Genomic DNA, 21,091 nt, shown 5'->3' on the forward strand with positions numbered 1-21,091 from the left:
TTTAGTTTATATTAAGCCCTTTTTTGACTAAAATTACCCTTCCTCCTTAATTTTTTTAGTCAGGCCTTCTCCCTTCCCATCCCCCCCCCCTGTCAGGGTGTGTGTGTGTGTGTGTGTGTGTGAGAGGTTAGTTCTCTATTTTTTTTTAGATAACTTTGTTATCTGATTGGGACTGTGTTGTGTGTGTTTTTGGTACAACTATGTCCAAAGAAAGGGTCTCAGGCTTTAAGAAGTGTGACTCGTGCTGTCAGAAGATGTCTCTGACAGACGGTCACACTTCTTGTTTATATTGCCTGGGACCTCTCCACCTGCAGGACTCCTGTGCGATTTGTCATTCCTTTAGCCAGAGAGTCCTGCAGGAGAGGAGGAATAAATTGATTTTAAGGGGTCTTCTTAAACCGGAGGGCTTTCCGGCTAAGTCGGCTCCGAGCAAGACTTCAAAGTCTTCCAAGGCCCAGGCTTCTGTGTCTAAGCCTGCGGCCTCGGTTCCGACTCCTTCTGAGTCGAGATCGGCTCCGGCTGGAGCCGATCCTGGTTTGCAGAAACCTTCGGCACCGATGGCTATCGGTGCCGATACTGTTTCAGTCACATCGGTGTCGGCTCAGACTGGCTCCGACCACCATGTGGCTCAGGCTTCGGTGTCAGCGCCGACTGGCTCCGACACCATTACTTTTATGTCTGTATCGGCTCCGGCCAGAGCCGATGCATCGAAACTTTCTGTCGGTGCCGAAAAGTCCTTGGCTCCGACTGCATCTATGGTTTCTTCGGCTCCGATGGTTCCTTCGAGGAAGAGGTCCAGGTCCCCTTCCTTGGAACCGATACTCTCGGCTCCGGCCTCACCTCTCCTCTCGGAACGGAGCCATCGGAGCCGATCATCTAGGTCATCCAGGCTTTCTGACCATGATTTAGAGAGGGTGGTCAGTAGATTATTGAAATCACAGGCACTGGCCCAGATGCTGCATAGTCCGTCTCAACAGACGACTATTAGTCCACACCCTCTTGAAGTTCCTCCTTCGACTCTACCTCAGAGTTTGGAGCTGGAGTCTTCGGGGATAGTTTCTGCTATGGCTGAGGGGCAGATACCCCCCCTTCTGCACCCTCGGCATCTACTCTTATCTCCTCTTCGAGACCTTCCTTAGAGGTATTCGGTGGTCGGGCTTCCCTGGTCTCCTCCGAGGGGGTGAGTGGCATCGGACCCTTGTCCGACCCCACTCTTCCCCTTGGAGCCTTGGCCTTGATGAGCTCGGCTCCGACATCTGCCTCAGAGCCTTCCCTTTCGGTGGGCCCTGGAGTTCCGGTTTCTTCGGAATGGGTTCTCTCGGACCTCCCTGGGAGGGGGGCCTTCGAGGTGATGAAGAGTGTGCTGGCCCCTGGGCTCAGCCAGCAGTCTATTCCCTTAGCTCCTCCCTCTACTGTGCCTGTCGATATCTCTGCCATCTCTCTTGCTCCCGGACCCAGAGATCCTCCGCCTCAGGTTTCCCCACTGGGAAGAACCCCCTCTTCCGAGGATTCTCCTGATCAGTCAGGAGATCCTCCGCACAAGAGGACTTGTAAGAGGAAACACCTAGACTCCCCTGAGTCTATCACTTCAGGTACCGACTTAGATGAGTCGGAGGGATCCCCAAGATCCCCCTCTGAGGATGTCTCCTTTTCAGACATCCTAGAACTCCTAAAACAGAGGGGAAACTGGCCCTCCACAAATCCCTCTGAGGATGAGTCGGTATACCTAGAGGCGTTTGGATCTCGGCCCTCCACCTCCTGGGTGTCTCCGCCTTTTGACCCCCTTATGGAGGTTATTGCTCGAAAGGCTTGGGCTGCTCCTGACTCTGTAGAGCCAGTTCCTAGGAGGCCGTCTAAATTTATTACTGCCCCTTCGGATAAGCAATTCCTTATGAAAGGTGTCCCTGCTGATGCCATGGTGGTGGCGGCTGCCACTAAGAAGGAACTTGCAGAACCTTCCGTACCTGTCCATCCTCCTAATAAGGATTCTAGGACCATGGATAGGTATGGTAAGCGGATGTTCTCTTCAGCGACCTTTGCTATGCGCTCGCTGAACTACTTATGTCACTTCACCAGACTCCAAAGGGACATCCTTAAGGAACTAGGTGAAGTAGTATAGGATCCCACAGCTGCAGGGGCTCAAGAAAAAATTGCTTCGCAGCTAGGAATCCTTAATTCTATTGCTAACTCCTCCATGCAACTGATATCATATGCAGCAGATGGAGCGAGTAGAGCCACAGGTACAGGGGTGGCTCTTAGACGCCAAGCCTGGATGCGGCTCTGTAATTTTGCAGATCCCTTTAAGGCATCCTTCACAAATTCTCCCTTTGATGGGTCAGCTTTGTTTGGCCCTCAAGTGAAGGATACATTGACCAGGTGTGAACAGGACGGCAAGACTCTTTCTGCCGTAGGGGTCCGTTTTTCCACCCCTTCTAGACCTTACCCTAAAGAACAGAAGGGTGGAAAGATGTGGTTCCGCAAATCCCAAGGAGTCACGCTGGATACACGTGGTCAGTTTACCCCTAGAGGCAGAGGGGGTAATAATAACAGATGCCGCTCTAGAGGCAGAGGGGGTCCACAGAACCAGGGAAGCAGAGAGCCTCTCTGACAAGCCCTTTCAGCATCCCTGAGATGTTGCCCGACTGTCCATCCTTGGAGGCAGTCGGGGGAAGACTATCGCTGTACCCAGAAGCCTGGCGTTCCCTCACTCAAGACAGATGGGTACAGTCGATCATATCCGAGGGTTACAAAATTCCTTTTGAGGAAAGTCCCTTCTCTCACTCAAATTCCCTTCCAGATGTACCACCCGGTCTAAGGGAAGTTGCAGAGTTATAAGTATTAAAACTTCTACAAAAAAGAGCCATTCAGCCAGTTACAGCAGACCATTCAGAGCCCGGAATCTACTCAAGATTCTTTTTGGTCCCCAAAAAGATGGGAGACTGGAGACCAATATTGGATCTCAGCAGACTCAACAAGTCTGTGAGAAAGACAAGATTTCGAATGGTCACACTTCAGTCAATTTTGCCCTTCCTAGAGAAGGACAACTGGATGTGCTCAATAGATCTTCAGGATGCGTACTATCACATAAAAATTCACAGATGCTCCAGAAGATTTCTCCACTTTCAGCTGGGGTCCAGTCATTTCCAATTCAGAGCCCTGCCCTTTGGTCTCACTACAGCCCCCAGAGTGTTCACCAAATGTATGGCAGTGGTCACGGCTCACCTGAGACGTCAAGGATTCCAGGTGTTTCCGTATCTCAACGACTGGCTCCTGTCAGCCACCACCAGGCATCAACTTCTTCAAGCCAGGGATTACACAATAAATCTTTGCACTCAATTGGGAATTTCGATCAACTACGAAAAATCCTCCTTATTGCCCTGCCAGTGTATTACTTTCATAGGCGCAAACTTAAACACTGTTCGGATGTCAGCAACCCTCACAGACCAAAGAATCTCAGATATACAAAGTCACGTGAGGATCATCCTAGCCAGCAAAAAAGTACAAGCCAGAATAGTTCTAAAGGTGTTGGTCCTCATGGCTGCGGCCATTACCCTTCTTCCCCTGGCCCGCTTCTACATGCGCCTGCTTCAGTGGATGTTGTTCACTCAGTGGTCTTACCAACAACTTCCGATGCATCACAAAATACTGGTGACACAGATTTGCAGGAATCATCTTTCATGGTGGATTACTTCCCCCCAGATTCACCAAGGCAGACCCTTTGTATCCCCGGCCCCGGTAGCCACTGTCACTATGGACGCCTCCCTGATCGGGTGGGGGGGTCATTATCAGGGCAGGATGGTTCATGGGACATGGCAACCATTCGAATACCACCTGCACATAAATGTCCTAGAGATGAGAGCAGTGCTTTTAACATTGCAAGCCCTCAACGACTTTCTTCCCTTGGGAACAATTGCAGTTCACACAGACAACATGTCTGTAGTATGGTATATCAACAAACAGGGCGGAACCAAGTCCTACCCCTTGTGTCGAGAAGCTCTCAGACTTTGGCAATGGGCGATCTCCTCTCATCGGTTTCTGGTAGCAACGCATATCCCTGGGAAAACCAACATTTTAGCAGACAGATTGAGCAGAGCTATTCTCATGCCTCACGAGTGGTCTCTCAAACAATCTATAGTGGAGGAGATTTTTCTAGAATGGGGCCGCCCATGTTGCAATCTTTTTGCTACTCCACAAAACAGCAAATGCCCAGACTTCTTTTCTCTCTTCCCACTGCCAGGCCATCCCCCCAGAGATGCTCTAACCCAGGATTGGCCCCAGGGACTTCTTTATGCCTTTCCTCCTTTTCCGCTGATTCCACAAGTACTCCAGAAAGCCACCATTTTGAGAGCCAAAATGATTCTCATTGCTCCCTATTGGCCTCGACAAATTTGGTTCCCCTTCCTCCATCGTCACCTTTTGGTGCAGCCGTGGCATCTGGACCCAGTACCAGACCTTCTGATTCACCAGTCGGGTCAGTTGCACCGGTTTATCCCTTCTCTCAACCTCACAGCATGGTTGCTCCACTTCCTTCCTTAGCCAGGCTTCCTATGATCTCTAATCCTGTTAGGGATATCATAGTGGCTTCACTAAAATCCTCTACTAGAAGGATTTATACCAGCAAATGGAAACGCTTTTCTTGTTGGGCAAAAGCTAAAAATATTGATCCCTTTACTGCTCCAGTTCAAGCAGTTTTGGATTTCTTAGCGGAAATCTTTCACGTGGGCTCTTCTTCTTCCACGGTCAAAGTTCAGTTAGCTGCTATCTCGAACTTTCATGTCGGGTTCGCAGATCACAACATCATGTCCCACAGGCTTTGTAGAGCCTTCTTGAAAGGAATCTTTCTCCTGAAACCTCCAGTCAGGAGTCCTCCTCCTCAATGGGACCTAAATTTAGTGCTGACATCCTTGATTCTTCCTCCCTTCGAGCCAGCTGTTTCATGTTCCCTGAAATTTCTTTCATGGAAAACACTCTTCCTGGTTGCTATTACCTCGGCTAGGAGAGTGTCTGAACTTCATGCTCTCTCTGTTCATCCCCCTTATTTGGTCTTCCACAAAGACAGAGTATCCTTGAGAACTAATCCGACCTTTCTGCCTAAGGTCACCTCAAAGAGTAATTTGAATCAGTCTATTGACCTTCCTGTATTTTTCCCAATCTACTCAAACAGATCGGAACAAAAATTACATTATCTTGATGTTCACCGCCAACTCAGATATTATTTGGACAGAACAAAACAGTTCAGGAAATCTGATCAGCTCTTTATTTCTTATGCTGACAACAAAAAAGGCCTTCCCGTCTCTAAAGTGACCTTATCTAGATGGCTTTCTTCTGTCATCTCTGAAATCTATCAGCTTAGGGGAAAACAGCTGTGCTCGAAACCTAAAGCGCATTCAACCAGAAGCTTAGCCACTTCCACAGCCTTTCAGGCTAGACTTCCATTAGACACTATTTGTGCAGCAGCCACTTGGGCCACTCCTCATACCTTTGTTTCTCATTACAAATTGGATTTGGCCTCCAGGGACAGAGCCAGTTTTGGCTCTACAGTTCTCAAGAGTCTGTTCCATTGAGCCACCCAGGATAGAGGTGCTAGGGACGCAGTCCCATCAAGCAAGAATGGAGGCGAGATTGACAACTTAACATTGAGAAGTTATGTACCTACCATAACGTTCCATGTTAGTTGTCTTCTCTCGCCTTCTTTCTTGCGACCCTCCCTCCTTCCCCCTGGCCTGGACAGACCTTTTCTCCCTACATGGAAGAGTGTTTTTTAAGACCATACAGTTCTGGTCTTCCTAACCCATCCTTCAGGCTTTTCTCTGCCTTCTTTCTTCCTTTTGGGAAGTTTTTTATGCTAGGTGTTATTGCCTATAGACAACAAACGAGATCTGGGTACTTACCGCCTTGCATCATGGGATATGGGGCTGCCTCGAGCTGGTAAAAGTGACTCTCGAGCTTAGCAAAGTGCCGAGTCGGAGCCGAGGATCGGCTCCGAACCCATCAAGCAAGAAAGAAGGCGAGAGAAGACAACTAACATGGAATGTTATGGTAGGTACATAACTTCTCATTCCTGCAGGTAGATAAACCCAACCTCTCCACTGGACAATGGCTCCACTCCTTTTCCACTGCTAAACTGTGGAACTCTCTCCCTCCCTCCCTTAGATCAGCTAGTAATACATGTAACTTTAAAAAATCTTTGAAACATCACCTCTCCTCCCACTGGAAATGCCCCTGTGCTAACACTTCACAACCCTTCTCTTCCTCTTCTACCACCTTTCCTTCCTCTCCTCTCACCTTTCCCTCCTTCCCCCTCCACCTTCAGTACCTTCAACTTTACCTTCTCCTGAACAATTAAACCCTCTCTATGCCCCTTGATATTTGACACCACTACTGACTCTATCTCAGTGCCAAATACTATATGGGACTGTCAGTCTAATCTGGAACAACTGTCATTTGGATTCTTATCAAACTGACCATGCTGCACTGTGGCCTGAAGCTAAAGCAGTTTAATCTGTCATATTTGATCCATGTTTTTATTATTTTGAATGTATTGTATGCTTGTATGCTTTAGCAGTTTATCTGATATGTCTGTTATCTTGTCTTCTATCACACTGTAAGCATTATATTGTTTTTAAGTTTTATCTCTGTGGAGCTTTTCTCCTCGGGCCTCCACCGAAAATGGGCACTCTTTGGCTCAGTGGACCTTCCTGGTCAAGAAATGCAATAAATAAATAAATAAAATAAATAATTTATATCCACTTTTTGTCAGGCATTTTACCTTGGAGAATAATATGCAAATTATGTCTGAGTTCCTACTAGTGAAGTCACGTATTCCATACCAAATGTTCTCCTATACATATTCAGAAATCTACTCTCGTTTATTTTCCCTTCTAGATCCCCCTAACATATCCTCACTATTGCAAATCAAGTTCTAGTCCCCACTCAGAAATAATATTCATTGCTGAAAGCTTATTTCTCACAACGTTATCTTAATCGCCAAAATATTAGTTTTATGTGGATTGTAAATACTGCAGTGGTGGTGCTGCGGTAGTGTTGTTGCCTCCCAGTTAGACGTTGCCCGTTCGATTCTCAGTTAGAGCATCTTCTGTGTGGCGACATGCATGAATGGGCGTTCCTTCGTTGAAAGTTGTGCGTTAGGCCCGGCAAGCCAGCACGTAAAACTCTACTGCCAATCATTAGTGGACCGGAGTTCCGCTGTGGCGACCCCTAACCAGGAAAAGCCGAAAGAAGACACATGTGGATTGTAAATAAATGCCAGCTTAATTCTCCTCCCCCATCAATAACACCTTACTACTACAAATCTTCCATTATTATCTTTTTTCTTCTTCTGTCCCTATTGGTGCCCCTCTAACAATCAATATTTATTACTCCTCTTCTCCATTATCCATGATATTTTGTTGAATATCAACCCTGAAATAATTTCTTTGTCAAGTTTACATACTCATTTTTATCTGATGCTATTTGTACCTTACACTTCTTAGTATAATGCAATACTGTTTGCTGTTTAACTATGTATATCAGACCATTTACATTCAATGTTAATATTGACAGAGTAGCCATGATGATGCAAAACCATTACCCCGCTTATTATTACTGACAATTCTTATGAATGTATACTTCCAACTTTTAGCTTACATGCATGCACTAATGTCTTGCATGATGATTTATGTATTTGCTTCTTCTCCAGCTGCATTTGAACATGTTGCATTTTTCCTGATTTTTTTTTTTTTGGTCTTCTCATCTCTATTTGAACCCTTGTTGCATTTGTCTAGGCTCTTTTGCTTCAGTAAAAACATTCAAATAAAAACTAAACATATTTTCCACCCCCACACCCCCCCCCCATTTAACTCACAACAAACATGCAAACCTTATGTAAATTTTATAAAAAGGAAGTTTACCCCTCCAGATAAGAGTGGTTGTCCCACGTCAATTGCTGCACCTGCAGGCATTACGCATTTTGAAATTAAAGTTCCCCTTGCTATAGTGTATTTTAGAGCTTGTGTTTTTACTTACACTGATTGCTGTCTGTTCTTTTTTTTTTATCTCTGCTTCTCTCCAAGATATGAAGAACAGCTCAGATGCTTTCAGTAAACAACAGCTAGCCCCAAGGAGAAGTGCATAATGTTAAAGTGAATGTATTAAAATAGTACTGCTATTGGGGAAGCAATTACTTGGATAATGTATTCACTTCCCACAGTTTTAAACTTTATTTATTTTTCACTGAATTTAGTTTTCACTTAACTGCTTGCCAGTGTACCTTTAAATGTTAATTGCCCTCCACCTTGTACATTTCACTCAGAATGTACTGTTCAGACTTTTTTAAATCAATTGCTTGCACCTACAGACTGTTTGTCTTCAAGTAAAAGTGGTTGGTAATGGGAAAAAAAACAGCTAGTAGTTTTGAAAATGCATGAAGGGACCTTTGTTGATTTCACTCTAAATACGCTGTTTAAATGTCTCCTAATTAACTGCTTGTATCTGTAGATTTCTTGTCTCCAGTTGAAAGCATGCTAATGGAAAAATAGCTAGTAACTTTGTAAATCAAGAAAGAGTGATCATTTTCATGCCTTTCATCAGTATGTCTTATTTTTCAAGTCTGTTTATTTAAAATAAAATGTCTATAATTTAAACTAAAGTGATTTGTCTAGACATGTACCTGTATAAAGAAAGGGGGAATGATTATCTTTTAATGTTACATATGCTAAATACAGTTTTATATTTCTCCACAACAGCAGCCCAAGATTACAACACTATTTTAATTTTAACTTGCTTATTTCTAGCCTTTTTAACCTTGTTTCAGTGCAAAGCCTGGATATTTTATAACTGAAAATACTTTAATATCTTTAACATATGCAGCAGGTGCTGATAGGATTCATCCATATCTTTTTTTAATACTTCTGATTGTACACTATATAACACTGCTTTACAATATAACATGCAATTTACATCATGACTTTTTACACAAATATTAAGAACAAAAACTGTTTTACACTCAGTTAATTCTTCAGTCCTTTTTTGTACTTCTAATAATTTATGATATAAAGTAGAGTTTATGCTTTAAAGTTCACACACCTGTTTAAAACAGTCAACTAATTTCCAGTCTTTTTCAGCAACATCTTCTTGCAAAATAACATTTCTAATGATCAGTCCTATATTTAATTGGATTGATGCTTTATACTTCTCCCATGTATTAACTAATTTGACATTGTAGCCAGTCTTTTTCCTAATCATCTCAATCTCCCATCACCGATCTCTAATTCAAGTCCAGATATCACTGAGTCTTCTAGGTTCATATGTTCATAGGATGCCACTAGGCTATTGACCCAAGTTTCTTTACAAGCCTAGCTATTAAATCCCAATATAATACTAGATGATGGATATCATCTATGCCTAAGGTTTTTCTAGCAAGGGGACTACCCATGTCCAGAAGAGAAGCTGGGGCAATCCCCAGCCAAAATTTATGCTTTCTATACAGTAATCCAGGTTGCATTTAGACAGAGTCATGGAAGTACTCTGCTTGATATGGATTGGAAGCCTATTCCAGAGGAGTGGCAACCTCTGAGAGATGTATCTGTCTCTCCAGCAGGTCCTGTTTATTTTGCAGGCTAGACTGAGGTCCCTGGAATGGGTGACTGCAATCCCATTTGACTTATGGATGTGTAACATTTCCATTCGATTTGGGTGAGAGATAGCCCTGTAAACCAGACACAAGTCACCTCTAAGTAGTCTATACACTACTGACTACAGTGACAGTGACTTCAGTCTATCTGTATAAGAGATGTGCTGGAGACCCTGAATTTTCTCAGAAATCTCTGTGCTTTCTCATGTTGCTGCAGGTGTCTGGTATGGTACACACCAAATGGAGCATTATATTAAATAATAGGCCTGATGAGGGATGAGTACAGGGGGGGGGCTATAACCTCTTTGTCTCTTGAGGTGATGCCTTTGCTGATTGGGTGAGTGATGTAGAACACCTTCCTCACCAAAGCAGATAAATGTTAGGATATTATTGTTTATTTTATAATCAGCAGGGACATTGTTTTTACCGAAGGGAATGATGATACATTTTTTAGCATTTAGTTTAAGACCATAGCTTGGCACCAATCATTGGTCTGTGAAAGGCCCTTTTGAAGTACGCTGGCATCACTAGGGGATTCATTGATAGCACCTAATTTACAGTCATCTGCAAGCTTGGTTAGCCATAGCCCCTCTGTTTTGTCCTGGACTTCTGAAAAGTATATGTCAAACAAGAGGGGGCCCAGCACTGACCCTTGTGGGACCCCACTTGTGACAGGTCTGATGGTAGAGGTAAATTCTCCTACTTTGACTGAGTATTGTCGATCTGTGAGCCAGTTTGCAACTCACCTGACAAAATAGGGGTTGATATTCAACTGGGTTAGTTTGTCAATGATGCCTGAATATGGGATAGTTTTGAAGGCCTTGGCCAAATCAAGATAGGCTGTGTGCACTTTGCCCTCATCTATGGTTCTGGTCACATTTTCAAGAAGTCCACCAGGTTTAGCAGGCACGACTTGCCCTTGACAAAATTGAACTGGGGCAGATCCTGGGTTTGGAGATCATCTATATCATTATTTATGAGGTCCATGATGATTCGTTCCATTGCCTGACAGATGAGGCTGATTAAACTTATAGGTCTATAGTTACTTGGTTCTCTTACCAAGCTGCACTTGTGGAGGGGGATAACAGTCACTGTTTTCCATTCAGTGGGGCAAAGCCAGTACTCAGGCTGCAGTTGAATAGATTGCCTAGTGGAGTAGCTAGCTCTTGTTTTAGAACATTAAGAATGCAGCCCAGAATGCTATCTGGTCCCATAGAGGCTGTGTTCTTAGCTTTGGAGAGAACATTGATGACCTTCTCTTTGGAGATGCAGGGAGGTGGAGATGATGAAGACATTGTTTGTGCAATGCTTGGGGGGATAGGGGGGTGAAATTTTGACCAAACCTGTCTGTTAGCAGGTTTGCAATTTCCACAAGGTCAGTGTGTGTGATGGCATCCACAATTAGTTTAACACACATCTGAGTCCCGACTTTTAGGTTGGAGACATAGCTGAAGAAATCCTTATGGTTATCTTTGGCTATGGTTGCTAAATTTTTTTCATAGTTTCTCTTTGAAGATTTTACGAGTTGTCTTATTTGCTTGTTTAGGCTGAGGGTGCTCTTCCAGTTCTGTGATCTCGTTTTTGTACTTTTAGACAACATATTCCTTCATTTACTGTATAATTTATTAATGCTAGATATCCACCAGGATGTTTTGTTTTTTCTTTAGGATCTTGCTTTAATCCTATCCGGCATGGCTGTGTCTACACATTTGTGTAGATGTTTATTCAGGCCATCAGTGTATACCTTTCTATAGCTGTCAATGGCATCTGTGGAAACTAGAGCTTGGAAGTCATAGGATCATAGTATCCTAGGAAGTTACTATGTATAGCCCTAGGTCCATTTATTTCCACAATCAGCACCAATTGTCCCTGTCCAAAAGGGACACAGGTTGAATTCCTGGGGTGAATTTATGGTTGCACATCCAATCGTCCAGATTGCATTTGAAGAAGGCCAATGAGGTTCTCTCTCTGACATGAAGTGGGAGTCCATTCCAAAAGTGTTGTAACCTCTGGGAGACAAGTCTGTCCCTCCAGCAGGCTCTATTAATGTTACATACCAGGTTGAGATCTTTAGTGCGAGTAACCTTTGTATCATTTGACTTGTGGATATGCAGCATTTCCAATAAAGCAAGGTCAAAGATTGCCTTATATGCAAGGCATAGATCACCTCTGAGTAGTCTGTATGAAACAGAATAAAGTGATAGTGATTTCAGATGATCCACATAGGACAGATGCTGAAGACCTTGAATTTTCCTTGTTAGGAACCTTTGTGGGCTCTCCAATTGCTGCATGTGCTTGGCAAGGTACATACCAAAAGGGGAATTGTACTAAATTATTGGCCTGATGAGGGTAGAGTACAGAGAGGTTATAACTTCTTTTTTTCTGGAGACAATCCCCGTCATTATGAGCTGAGCAATATAGAATGACCTTCTTACCACATGGTGATCAAAGGTAAGGTTGCTGTCAGCCTGTGTGCCCAGGTCTTTCACCACCGGGTGTGTACTTAGCGTGTTGTTATTGATGTGGTAGTTAGCAGGACTATCACATTTACCAAAAGGGCTGATAATGCATTTTTTGCATTGAGTTTAAAGCCATGACTTTGACATCAATCATTTGTTTGTGTAAGACCCTTTTGTAGGATGTTGATATCGTTTGGAGATTCTATGACCACTACCAGTTTGGAGTCATCAGCAAACTTTGTTAGTCATAGACCTTTAGTTTTAGCTTATACTTCAGAGAAATAGATTCCAAACAGTAGAGGTCCCAGGACTGATCCCTGTGGTACACCATGGGGTACAGGTCTGCTGCTGGAGGTGGATTCCCCTATTTTGACTATATGGATTCTATCAGTGAGCTAGTTAGTGACCCATCTAATAAAATAAGGGTTGACACCTAGCTGGGTGAATTTGTCAATGATGCCTGAGTGGAGGATACTGTTGAAAGCCTTGGCTAAGTCTAGGTAGGCTGTATGTGCAGATTTCCCCTCATCCAGGGCCTTGGTGATTGCCTCAAAGAAGTCCATCAGGTTTAACAGGCATGATCTTCCTTTGGCAAATCCAAATTGAGTAGGTTCAAGTGTTTGGAGATTACCTATATCTTTGCTGATAAGGTCCATGATGATTCACTTTATGGCCTTGCAGATAAGGCTAGACTTGCTAATAGGTCTGTAGTTCCCAGGGTAAGGGGAAGCACTACCATTCTGCAAGGGGATAACTTTGGCTATTTTCCATTCAGTTGGGAGAAATATGGAGCTTAGACTATGACTGAAAAGAGTACCCAGTGGTGTTGCTGATTCTTGTTTGAGTCCATGTAGGACGCGACCTGGGATGTTATCAGGTCCCATAGATGCTGTGTTTTTGACCTTAGAGAGGGTGTTTATGACCTGCTCTTTAGAGATACAAGGTAGAGGACAGTTGGTAGGGATGTCATGGGGTATGTGTAGCAGGGATAGGGGGGTGAAATTTGCACAGAACATGTTGGCTAACAAGTTAGCTATGTCTACAAGCTGAGTATATGTGGTATAATTAACTACCAGTTTGGTACAAATCTGGGCCATTCCTTTTAGGTTACAGATGCAACTAAAGAATGCCTTGTGGTTGTCCTTAATTGAGAAAGCTAATTTGGATTCGTAGTTTGTTTTGGAGAAATTCACAAGAAGTCTTATTTGCTTGTTTAAGCTGAGGAAGTAGTGTTTTCAGTTTAGGGCTTGCTCCTTCTTAGTCTTATACAGCAGTTTCTTCCCTTATTGTAAAGCCTGTTAATGGCAGTTCTCCACCAGCCAGGTTTGCTCTTCTTTGAGGAGCTTATTTTCATCCTATCAGGTATGGCTGATTTGCATGCAGTTTTACAGGTGTTTACATATAGCATTGGTGTAGAACTCAGCATAGCTGCCCATTCCATCTGAGGGGGGAGGTGCTTAAACTATTTATACCATCCCATAAGAGGTTATAATCTGCTTTGGATAAGATTTTTAGTTTAGTTGCTGCTGGGGGAGGGGTCAGGTGTGATAGTTACTTTGAATGAGACTGATTTGTGGTCAGATATCACTAGGGAAGACCTCACAATGGGGTGCTACAGTGGTCCTCCATATTGGTAAACACCAGATCCAGGATGTTGGCAGCCCTTGTGGGGGGTATCAACCAGATGGTCCAGTGCATTGGAGTTAACAAAGGTGAGGAACCTTTGGGCAAGTGAGTTAGAGTATGAGTAATTTACCTAGTCAATGGATGGGTAGTTAAAGTTATCCAAGACCAGGGTGTTCAAATGTATATTGATAGATTCAAGTAGATCCAAACAGGCAGAGTGGGTGTCCTGATTCATGGTGGGGGTCCTGTAGCTGACAATGACTTGAATAGGTGTCCTGCCAACAGTTAATTGCAGCTGAAGTATCTCAAGGGAATGATGCGGTTTAACCAATCTGGAGGTGTATTCATCTTTAATGACTATCAATACACCGCCTCCTTTAGTTTTCACACCTTCAGTTTGTGGTCTGAACATGTGGAAGGAGGTGTAGCCCAGTATGGTTGGGGTGCTCTCCACAACCTTGAACCAGGTCTCCATGACTGCACAGATGTCTAAGTCTTCCAAGGTGAGGACTGCTTCCAGTGAGTGCAGTTTCATGTTAAGACTCCTAGCATTTAGCAGCATAACACTGAGGTTGTTTTTAGATGGAGTTTTTAGGTTGGGAATTTTGCCTATGAGATAATGCCTATAAAAGGCACAATGAGAGTGGCAAGAGCCTTAGCCAGAAGCCAAAATCCCAGGGGTGACTGAAGACCATCTCTAGCAAAGCACTGAGCTCTGTCGATTATACCTTCCATTAAAAGTGAAGTTTTTAGCCTGACTTTTCCTTTGGGGAGTTCTGGCATTATTGCTACTTCAAAAATGACTGATTTATGATTGGATTTAACCAGTGTGGGCCCTACACTTGAGGTATTGCATCATTCACTCATATTGGTGAGAACCAGGTCTAGAATACTGGAGCCCCCCGTGAGGTAGTGCACTATTTGTTCCAGGGCATTTGAGTTAGTAAAGTCCAAGAACTTTTGTGTGAGTGAGTTTGGGCTTGTATAAGTTTCTCAATTAATGGAAGGATAGTTGAAGTCACCCATGGCTAGGGTCTTAGGTTCTACTTTAATTGTCGTAAGTAGGTCTAAATAAGCTGTGTGGGTATCTTGGTTTATGATGGGGACCTGTAACTAATGATTACCTGAAGGGGGTTTTACCCATGGTAATTTGGACTTGGAGTAGCTCCACAGAGTTTTTTTGTCTAACCAGTCTAGAGGTCTATTTATCTTTAATGGAGATAGACATTCCACCTCCTTTGGTTCTCACACCTTTAATTTGTGATCTGAAAGTGTGGAAGGCATTGTAGATTTGCAAGACCGGGGTACTTTATGCAGCCTTGAGACAGGTTTCTGTGACTGCACAGATGTCAACATCTTCCAGGAGAGGAGTGCTTCCAGAGAGTGCAGTTTCTGATTTAAACTCTTAGCATTTAGCAGCATGACCCTTAGTTTCTTTGTGTTTGATATTTTCACATCAGGAATTTTGTTGTTATCACCTTGCCTAAAAAAAGGCATTATAGGGGAGGCCAGTGCCTTAGCCAGCAAAAGAAAGCCTAGAGATGCCAGGTGAAGACTATCTCTTGCAAAGCTGCATGGTCTATCCACCATGTGTCCCAGGCTGACAGGAACTGGATCCCCTTAGAATGACACTAGAAACTAAGCCAATTATTGAAGTCAATCATTTTCTGTTTATATTGTGATATCATCCTATCCAAGGGTAAAATACTGCTCAAAGCTAGGGACAAACCTGCCTGGGACACATATTGAGAGAGCTCAATGTCTCTCTTTATATAGTCTAGAGAGGTACATCTCAAGTTATTCACATCAACATGAACAGTACTTGTTGTTGACATACTTGAGTACATGTGTGATCTGGTGAATCCTTGCACCAGACAGGCAGCTGACCATAACTTTCTCTTTGTTCAATCTGATGAATGGTGTGTCTGTATGGCTCACTATAAAGTCATCTATAATTAAAACATTTGGAATAGTTGTGCATTGCCTTAAGGGCTTATTTGGTGAGACACCGGTGCTGGTGTTTTTATGTGTATTGGGTGCTTTGGGTGTTGTGTTAGGTGTAGCATGTTTGTCTTTTGGAGGTCTCTTGTGTTTAGGTAGGTTTCTGGAGAGTACCTCTCCATATGAAGGTTTATGTGTTGGGTGAATATCATGAATAGGAGTCATAGTGCGTGAGCTGACAACCTGCTTAGCATTGCTGTTATGGGCATGAGACAGCAATGATTCCAGATTCGTAGTGTAGGAGCATCTCTCGCAAATTGTACTTGAGGGATTTAGGAGTAAGGGGTTGTCAGTGTACATGAGGCACTTGCTACACTGCCTCAAAAAACCCATGTCCACCAGGCTAGCAGGAGAAACAGAGGGAAACTGACAGTCCATAATGTAAAGTTTGAACCTGGTATCTCATCAGATAAGGAGAAAAAGATGGGGGTATCAGGCAGGGAGCTATTTTAGGGTGGCTAAACTATGGGCTGTACAGTAGGTGGTCTATAAAAGGGGGGATCTATAGGGTCTGATGTTGATAGGTAAGAGGTAAAATCTCTACTGGATGGTTTACTAAACAGCTGAGAGGTTTTCAAGAACTGCTCTTCTAGATAGCAGCCACTTCTGAGGGAAAATATTTCTACTGATGCTTTTGCATCTATAACCGCCAAGAGTTACCCCCTCTGTGCAGTGGTGCATGATGGTGCACTACCTGCAAGCAACAGCAAAGCAGCTAAATACAAAGAAACCAATTAAAAAGCTCAAACTAAGCCCTGAACCAATGCAATAGCTCAAACTGAGCCGTACTCCAATAAAATAGCTCAAACTGAGCCCTGAACCAGTTAACCTTCAATTAGATAGTCCTACTGTACACTCCTGCCATGAGGGTGCTTGGGGGGCTTTTTCCAAAAATTATGTCCTGATTTTTAGTGCTCAATCTACAAAGAGAACTGAATTCAGCCTGTCTGAATCCAATCTATACTACAGCCAACATAAGTGCAATGGAACAACAGAAAAAAGCAGGATTTTTTAAAAATAATCAACAGTGTAAAAAGCAGCACAAGTTTTCTTGAATTAATAATAGCAACAGACTAAAACAGCAGAAACAGAGCTTTTCTTAAATTAAGTAAAAGCAGCAGCTGGTGTGAAAAACAGTCAAAATGCAATAAATGCAGTAGTAGAATACAGTACAAAGCAGCAGCAAACAGTACAGATTTTATTTTTTTAAACTGCTGAAGTACAGTCACAGTATATAAGAGAAGTGAAAGAAAAAATACTTAGAAGAGCCCTTTTGTGGATTTCCCAGTTTAGAAAGACCAGGAATACACTTACAGCCACTACATGCATAATCCCAGTCCTTCTAATGTAAAAGCTCAATAAGAGAGTGTCCGAAGTGAAGTGCTACCACGAACAAATTTAAAGATATGGCTAGAGCAGTGTACCTTAAACAGCTTGTAAAAGTGTGATTATTTAATAAAAGTAATTTGCTTTGTATAAATGAGCCAAGACCTGCTCAATTGCACAGAATTTATAAAGGCACTAATTAGAAACAAGATAAGCTGATTAATGAGCTCTCCAGCCAATAAAACTACATGCAGAAATCTCAAGTGTTTCTTCAACCAAGACAGACCAGGCTACCTCTTAGTGCAATAGAAGGAAAATCTACTGGCCTTCATGAGAAAACAAGTGCTTGCTAGAGTGGAAAAATACACTACTTTATCCAACAGCTAGCTAGATAATGAATTCAGATGAAGTAAATCAGTACAAGAGACAATAAGAGGCAAAATGCACTTTTTCGATATAAGCACAAGGAAAGGCAGATAAATAATTCAAATAAAAAATTCAAGATATCAGCAGCAGTGTAGAATGGGAGGAGCTTATTAAGCTCAATTTACAGTATCGGTGGGAAGCTTAAAATCACCAGGTTTAAAAAGAACAAGAGTGTGGGTGGGAAACCCTAGCAGGGAATCACCAGTGGTGCTATACCTTATGCAGGCTTGAAATCCTTCAGACAAAGACAAAGGCCCAGAATTTCACTTTGTATTTAAGTATCACTCAGGAAACAATTTAAATTAACCAATGAAAAAAACGTGAAATATGAGCTTAGATAATTTGTGTGTCTGTCTCTCACATAGAATAAAATCACCAGGCCAAGATTTCTTAAAACAGAAAAACACAATTGAGCAGGTAAGACAGAAAGCAGCTCTATCAGGTAAAGACAAAAAATATACGTTTACTTTCTCACACAGCAGGGAATTACCAGCAGTGTTATATCTTAGGCAGGCTTAAAATCCTTCAGACAAAGACAAAGGCCCAGAGTTTCACCTTGTATTTAACTCATTAGAGACGAGTGCGCCTCCAGGCATTTCTGCATTTACCTCCTACTGCACCTCTAGGAGTCAGATATTGGATTGTTCATATTGTATTTGCATTAATACTTACAAAACCATGCTAAATACAAGGTATCAGAATATTCTATCTTGAAGCATACGTGATGGTAAACACAGTTGTACTGATATTGGACCTCTGTTAATGAGTATTTCTTAGAACTGTAAGGTAATAGCTTCATTCTTTTAAAGGCTCAAGCCACACACACTGGGAGTTAAAGGTACGCACCCAAAAGAGCTGTACTGGAGGGAATGAGTTAAGTATCACTCAGGAAACAATTCAAATTAGCCAATAAAAAAAGTCTGAAATATGAGCCTAGATAATTTAATTGTCTGTCTCTCATACAGAATAAAATCGCCAGGCAAAGATTTTTAAAAGAGAAAACAAAATGGAGCAGTAAAGACAGAAAGCAGCTCTATCAGTCAAAGACAAAAAATATAGCTTTAGTTTCTCACCAGCAGGGAATCATCAGTGGTGCTATACCTTATGCAGGCTTGAAATCCTTCTGAAAAAGACAAAGGCCCAGAATATCACTTTGTATTTAAGTATCACTCAGCGTATGGGCTTTTTCTGTTAGTCAAGCATTTATTTTGGAACAGAATCCTTCCATGAGGTTTGTTAAAGCCAAAAGAATGAGAAGTGGTGTGCCACTTCTGCTTGTTGGCTGTCCTTTTTTTTGTTTCCTGCTAATCATATTCTACATTTCAAATCTCTTTGATTCTCCAGGGAAAAATATTGTAAAGACAGCTGGACAAAGCAACTTGAATCTCACATCTGTCTTTTGATATTCTTCATTTGCTAGGATAAACTTAATTCTTTTCTACCCGGTATTCAGTGAATGATAATTTTCCACAAACACTCTGCTGCTCCCAATTTTAATAATTTTCCCTTCTGTTACTCTTTTGCCAGGAGTAGCTCTTTCTGATTCACTGACTGTACATTTACTAATATAGGTCTAGGTTGCTTTCTTGTAGCCAGATATAGGGCATACAGATGATACACCCACTCAATTAATAAGTCCAGTTGTGAACACCAGTTCAGTTGCTTATTGCTTTCAAAAATAAATCTCAGGTTTTCTTTGCATGCTTTGTCCTCTAATTTTAAATGCCTCTTCTTGAGAAGCCTCAGGTTTACCCAGCCTTTTCTTCATTTCAGCATCTGAATTTTGCAGTTTAATCAGTTTATCTGAATAGCTAGTTAAAGCTTCTTCTGTGTTTTTTTTTTAAGTGAGTTCATAGATTCTTTCAGTTTTTCACTTATTTAAACACCTCTGAGCATGGTTGATTTAATTTTCCTCTAAATTACAAGAAGCCATCTCCTATAAGAAAGCTGAAACATTAGCTGCCTTTTGTTGAACAACTGCAAGATTTTTTCCAGCCAAAGTTTTTTCTCCTTTTCTGGTTGATTTTTTTTTTAGCTTTCTCCAGTGTTCTTTGCTGGCATCCAGGCAATGTGATTATTAGCCAGAAACTGAGTTTTACTCATACTGATCGTAGGGAAAGCTCTTATCGACCCATGCAGCCATCCTGTAAGTCAACGTGTTAACCTATGTGTGTTGGTAAAACTATGATAAAATTATCTCAACATATATGTGACCATCAGTATTGCAGTTAGCACCGAATCTACTAAAAATGCATTGCACGAGCCCTCTGTGGCTCATTTAAATAATAAAAAAAATCTTATTTTATGTGCATGACTGAGGCCAAGAAGATGGTAGGGGAGGTGACATAGATATTGTATTAGAACCAAAGATCTTTTCTGGCAAATTAGATTAAATTCTGTTTGTTTGTGTTTTTCTGGTTTAAATGAAAATGTTTAATATAATATGCTTATTAAAATAAGATCTTCAAGATGGTTTGGTATTTTATTAAGTTGTTTATTAGTTATTGTATCATTGTACTTTAATTATGACTTTTGAATACATGTGACCTGAGTGGTTGTTCAAAGTCACATGATGCTTAAGAGTGGATTCAAAGGTATTTTGTAAGTAAAATGCCATTTATGAAGAAGTCTTGTAGTAATAAAATATGAAGGCAATAAAACCATAGGTCTGGCAATTTATTTTTAATGATTTTGCTTTATAGCTTTTTTATTTTGTGTGTGACAATATTTTTATCATTTAATGCAACACTGTTTATGGACACTAAAGGGCTACTGCAGGTACTTCCTTAGTACCATCCAATGCCAATGTTACAACTGAATGCTGGAAAGTAACTCTTCTTTGGGATACCTTGTACATATGACAAAATAGCACTGAGTCTTATGTTTGTTATGGTGATGATTTATTTTACTCTGGGATAGTATTTGGATATGGTTAATGGCAGGGATTCTTGTGTTTATCACATTACATAGCACAAGCTACCTGTGTAGTGGCAATGCACATGGTGTGTAAGGTTCTATGACATAGTGCAGTTGGACAAAGACAAAACAGTGAGACTCGTAGTGCATGCCAGTCTGTGCAAATTAGCTACATGCTGAACACAAATGATAGCACTCCAAATCATAGATGGATTCAGAAACCATTACAATGGGTGCATGATGCTGTAGCAGATACACATTCATTACACAGAGAATCATGATGTGTGGATTAACAACAGCAGCAGTAGTCAATGCCTCCAATATTGTACATCAGTGCCTTCCAATTGAATGAATTAGGCACAAACAGAGCCTGAAATACAACCCAGCACACAGATGAACAGATTGTGTTTTGGTGTGAACAGGGAGACTTTTAGGTACATTCTGAATAATGTTGGTTGGTCACTACAGAAGTTGAGGAAGATGCTTGGTATGCTTATTTCTGTGGATACTAAGGTATGTGTTGTTTTAACTTTCTGAACTATAGGGACTTTTGTGCATTCTACTGAGGATACATTAGGGGTACCACAAGCATCGGCCTCATGAATAATGAAAAAGTTCCTTAACATTGTGCTAGAATGTGTAGAATAGTATATATGGTTCCTAGGGGTTATAAAGTACCATGTAGGCATCTTACAACATACTCCAT

The 21,091-nt window shown here is 41.9% G+C and overlaps 1 long non-coding RNA gene across 2 annotated transcripts in view; it reads right to left on the reverse strand.

The window, feature by feature from the left end:
* LOC122799212 overlaps window positions 1-21,091 on the reverse strand; it is a 257,011-nt gene that overhangs the window by 50,722 nt on the left and 185,198 nt on the right. The gene's annotated exons all lie outside the window — the stretch shown is intronic.

This window comes from Protopterus annectens, chromosome 4.part0 (genome assembly GCF_019279795.1).
Source record: "Protopterus annectens isolate FY-2018-M chromosome 4.part0, PAN1.0, whole genome shotgun sequence".
In the NCBI taxonomy this organism is placed as follows: Eukaryota; Metazoa; Chordata; order Ceratodontiformes; family Protopteridae; genus Protopterus; species Protopterus annectens.